The 5735-nt window shown below is 39.0% G+C and overlaps 1 pseudogene; it reads right to left on the bottom strand.

Moving 5' to 3' along the window:
- Window positions 1-5409: 5409 nt before the first annotated feature.
- On the bottom strand, window positions 5410-5528 carry LOC136877892 (5S ribosomal RNA; annotated as a pseudogene).
- Between the last annotated feature and the right edge of the window lie 207 nt (window positions 5529-5735).

Here is a 5735-nt window from a genome sequence, read left to right as displayed (position 1 = left end):
TTGCACTTCCAAAAAATATACACAACAAAAGTTTATGGAAGTCTACCTACCTTGGTAGAAATTAATGTCTAAACCTTTTTTTTCTCATGTGCATCATTTCGATACGAGGATCAATAAGGGAGATATCATTAAAGGACCGTTTTTCTGTACAAGTCCCATCGGACTTAACTCACGAGCGGGTGCGTGTAAAGCGTATTCCTTACAACTTGAAAACTACTGAAGACATTCGAAACAAAATTTATATTTAGCATCCACCTGTCCAAAGGTAGGTTTTAAACGTAAATAACATTTCATGTTCCGGAATGGACTGGCGGTTTATAAGGAACCGAAATGGTGATTTTACTCTTCCACAATATATACAGAACAAGACCAACCTGACTGGAAATCGACCAAACCTGATGGAATTCCACCTCTAAACCTTTTTTTTCATGTGCATTTTTTCGTCAGGAGGATTAATAAGGGAGATATCATGAATGGTCACTTTTGCAGGTTAAGTCCAGCGGACATAGCCCAAAAGGTGTTTTACATGGAGCAGATTCCTTATCTATATAAATCAAATCGTAACGACTGTGTACCTCTACACTGACTATTTTGGCGAAATTTTCGTACAGCTTTCCGTTTAAGGGGTAATAATAACAATCTCCATAATTTTTGATTTCCTGAAAGTCCTAATTTTTACCCGCCTCGCCCAAAATCCACATTGTGGCATAATCTGCCAGAAGAATAAGAAGATAATAGAAATTTGACAAAATTATACGTTTTAGCCTGTAACGAATGAAAAATCCTATATCATTAAATTTTTCATTTTTTATCCCCGAAGAATATCGAAATATGCAGGCAATTTTAATGATGGTGCAGACCTTCGGAAATTCCTATCACGTAACGGATTGCACAATCTCCGTTCAATTTGGAATGATCTACAACCTTGGTCTTATGACTTTATGCCGTATCTGTATCCCTTTTACGTTTGATTTTTCTCTATTAATCGATGTTAAGTCAATTTGGAATTTTCACATGCATTATTCATACTTTCAATTACTTATATGAAATACAGAATCATCAAACTCTTCACGAAAATTGGCCCACTCAGTAGCCATATGTGAGCCAAATGCTACGTATGTAGCTGTCACATTATTATCCGAAAAGTAATGTAATGTGAGATGATCTTACAAAACCTTTACCCTGTTCCACGTTTCTAAATCTGACCCAAGAATAGATGACATATCATTGGACCAGCCATTTAGGCCACTAAATCCGGCGTGTCTTATGGTATAATCCTTTGTCGATATGACGTACGTTTAGTAGCAGTTAATCTGTAAATGAAGGTCTTCAATATTGTAAACACGCATATACTTTCGTATGTCGATCTATATATATTCACTGATGTCGATTTAGCGATCGAGAAAGGGTCGGTCTGCTATTGTAATCAGTACTCCCCACACCGACTTTGACTGGCAGTAGGAAAGGGTTCCTTCTCCAACTCCTGTGTAACTGTCATTAGTAAGGAAGGCCTACAATTGTAATGAATAGTTCCTTTCTCGATTTGACTTGCAGAAGGTAAGTGAGCATGCAGTTTTGTTTAAAACTCCCCTACCCGATTGTGTTTGGCAGTAGGCAAGGGTGCCCGCCATTATAAAGAAATGTACTCATCTAAAATGTGACTGGCATTAGGCATAGTGGCCTGCTATTTTGATGGAAACTTGGTCACTTGGTGTGACTGGCAGTACGCTGGCTGGCAGTAGGAAAAGGGGCCTGTCATTATAATGATAACTGCACAACTCAATTTCGAGTGATAGTAGGGTAATTGCCTGCCATTATAATAAAAACTGTAATCTGTCTGGAGGTAGGAAAGGCGGGCTGCCATTTTAACGAAAACTCCCCAAATCGATTCTGTCCGCATAGTAGGCAATGGGGCCTGCAATTATAATGTAAACTTCCCAACCTGATTGTGAATGCCAGTAGGCAAGTGAGCCTGCCGTTATATCACAAATCCGTAACAAACACTTTACATTGGAAACGTACGGGGACCTCCCCATGCTCTTTCTCGGATAACGCTAAGAGACATGCAATTTTAAAACTATCTTATTTACTGCATGTACACTATTTACTTCGATATTCGAATACAATGTAGAATACCGTAGCGAAGCACGGGTACATTCGCTAGTAATAATAATAATAATAATAATAATAATAATAATAATAATAATAATAATAATAACAATGTTATTTGTTTTACGTCCCACTAAATACTCTTTTACGGTTTTCGGAGACGCCGAGGTGCCGGAAATTAGTCCCGCAGGAGTTCTTTTACGTGCCAGTAAATCTACCCACACGACGCTGACGTATTTGAGCACCTTCAAATACCACCGGACTGAGCCAGGATCGAACCTGCCAAGTTGGGGTCAGAAGGCCAGCGCCTTAACCGTCTGAGCCACTCAGCCCGGCAACACACACAATTTCTATCCTTGCCGCTAGATGGTGGCTTCATTCATTACATTCCTGATCCGGTCGAATGACTGGAAACAGGCTGTGGATTTTCAATTTTCATTTAATGAAAAAGACACTATAGTCATGTGTTCATTTTAGGAAATCGAAGGCCGCGAAGGGATATGGTGTTCCACTTCGTAAAATTCAGAAACGTGATAAAGATAAATGAAGTTTGGACAATTCCCGTCAAGATAATCGACTGTGGTCTCACTCGACCCTGAGGTGTAACATTTTTGGCGTCCATATAGGTTTTAGTGGGCGATGGTATAGGATAGGAAAGGTAAAAGGCAAGGCAAAATTAAAAAGAAAGAAAGAAAGAAAGAAAAAGAGGGAAGGAGTGAATGGAATGAGACCGTAGTTTAAATTGAGGTACAGCCCTAGCATTGTCTGGTGGTGTTGTGCTCGTCATTTCGCAATAGTAAATAAGGTAGGGTGGCCGTTGGTGTGGGTCACACTCGTCCACGGTATCCCCTTCCCACCGTAAGACGCGATTAAATGGGGGACCAGGGGCTCCGAACTTCCACTTAAATATAATCACCACCACATCTTACAAAAAGCGAGAAGCTTATTTCCGAAAGGTACAAAATTCAAAAAAAATCAAAATTTCGATGATGGAAAACACACGTTGGAAGGAACCTCCATAACGTGACAGAGAAATAAATAGTCTAAACGGTCGAAATCCATATCAAACAGGGCGCTGAAAATCACGTTTAATGACAATAAGTACTAAATACCAAGAGGTGAATTGTCCAGGACATCACGTATCCACTCAGCCAGTGAGGAGCCATTTCCAGGGCGAGTGACCAGCAGCAAGACAACACTTCGTTTAATTTACATTGTAATGTTCGATGTTTTAATTTAATATAATTTAAGTAATCAGTGTTTTCACTGTAAATAATTTTTATCATTGTATATTTAACCTTAGAATGCTTACTTACTTTCCTCACCCACAAAAGCTTACCAAGGGGGATGCGTCACCCCAAAGGTTTCCTTCTCCTTTATGAAAGTTTGGTTTAAATTACGTTCTTGCTAAGATATGTATCAGTTAAGTAGAAGTAATAAAGAAGTTTTGTACATATTTCATATTTTGAAGTTAAAACTAATTAAGATATATCTTAAACAATAAAATGAATTGGTTTTTATTTCTTAAAATTGAAATATCAAACTATCGTGACACAGAAATATTTGTATTCAAACCTTGATAATAATTTCTCAAAATATAACTTTCATTATTGTAAATAAATACATTGATAGAGATATAGGTGGAGAAACTCGATAGAAATACGTATGAAGAGTTAAAGACTTACGTCGTAGTCAATAAAATATTATGACTCATACATTTATATTAGACTGCCAAGAAATTTACACAGTAATTATTTACAGCAGGAGTTCAGGTTGGAACTGGTGGAGTAGAAGACGAAATAGGTTAGCATAGTCATCGAATAATCAGGCGGTTAATCGGAATCAATCTCAACGTTGCATTCTGTCATTTCTGACATCCCTGTCCTCTTCAAGAATAGTGCGAACTATATCAGCAAAGTTCTTATCAGTCACTTGAAATGCCATTGCTGTAGTGACTACTAACAAACACGCACCGAACAAAATTCTATATTCCTAAATACTTACCGGGGTCACTGACCACCCCACCACGCTCCTTATGGCAGCTATGCTCAACGGACTCCAGCTAAACACTGTTGGTCTTATTCGTGTCACCGTTCTCAAAGAAGGTGGAGCGCAGAAACCGATGGGCACGGAAGACTGCAGAAAGAAGGAAACGAGTGGGGTGACGCATTCTCCGCTAAGCATTCGAGGGTTAAATATAGTGAGTTTTTTAAAGTTGGTTTACGTCGCACCGACACAGATAGGTCTTATGGCGACGATGGGATAGGAAAGGGCTAAGAGTGGGAAGCAAATTAAGTGATAGAAAACAGAATACGTAGGCCCCATCATAATCTGAGCCTTTATGTCTTTCTGGTGAAGTCGAAGAAATCGCCGGAATTGATGGTCCTAAGAATAAAGAAGACCATCTCTACATTTTGACATAAAATCTGCATAAAATTTTGGACAAATCGAGTATCAAAAGAAATTTTATCAGAACTATAACTCAAAGAACAAATCTTTAATTCTGAGATTGTGGCCGTTGTACATCTGCTCAAGTAATAGATACATTTCCCCAAACCCGAATCCTTAAATCAATCGAAAATCTACGGGTTGAGCTGATAGCAAGCGTGGGAAGAACACCAGTGAGTTTCAAGAGAGAGCTAGAAAGAAGAGTTCAACAGGAATTTGATAGTATTTCGACTGACGACTAAAAAAATAATAATTTCAAAACTCACAATAGAGAGGTCATACGCCGAAAGGGATGAGCTACAAAATATTATATATCGATTGTTCTGTATTGTTAGACAGTTTTCTACACTTGAGTGGTTGAATATTAAAGTGGTCATGATATTTAGAGCCGCACACAAAACAATTTATTTGAGTATAATATTCAAGAACAGGCCTTTCACTTTTTATATTATGTCTGTCTGTAAGGATATCAGCCGAGAGGTTGGTTGGATCCTCAAATAGCTCAACCAAAGATTATGCTGTTATAGAGAAACCACAAAAACCTATGGCGGTGCCAACATGAGGCGTACTGCAAGATGAGGAGTGAAATAGTTTGCTATTGCTTTCTTCACAGGGCCAGAAAGTGCTATTGCAGCACGACTGACCCTATGAGCAACATCTTTCATAACAATCAGACGCACTGGGTCATGCTCTGGATGTCATTACTCGGCACCAGCAGCTTCCATGCTGCCACAGCCATGGAAGGGACTAGGACTTCGGTGGAAGCTACACTTTGATTTGGCCTGTGCCAAGATACAAATGTAAAAGTACTGCATCCATCAAGAAATGGCGTCAGGCCTAAAATGGGAATTGAACCAACGGCACGTGGTGTTCCCAAGCGGTCACCCTTCCAAGTACTGACCACGTGCAATGTTTCTTAACTGCGGTGATCGGAGGAAAACCGGTGTATTCAACATGGTGTGGTCATTCGAATGCATAATAATTTCATTAATTTGTTCGACAACACAGTTGTAAATATTGTGAACACGTTGTCAGTGACTAAAGCTATCAAACTGCTTCAGTGGGGAACATTCCTCTCAAATTGGAGCTTTAGTTTAAAGTGTGCTAGTACTGTGTTCGTAAATAGTATAATTAAGAAAACCATCCAGCATATTCCAATATGACACCTGGCCGAATTA

This window comes from Anabrus simplex, chromosome 7, assembly GCF_040414725.1.
Source record: "Anabrus simplex isolate iqAnaSimp1 chromosome 7, ASM4041472v1, whole genome shotgun sequence".
In the NCBI taxonomy this organism is placed as follows: Eukaryota; Metazoa; Arthropoda; class Insecta; order Orthoptera; family Tettigoniidae; genus Anabrus; species Anabrus simplex.
The sequence above is the reverse complement of the archived record's forward strand: the minus strand, read 5'-3'. Positions and strand labels throughout refer to the sequence as shown.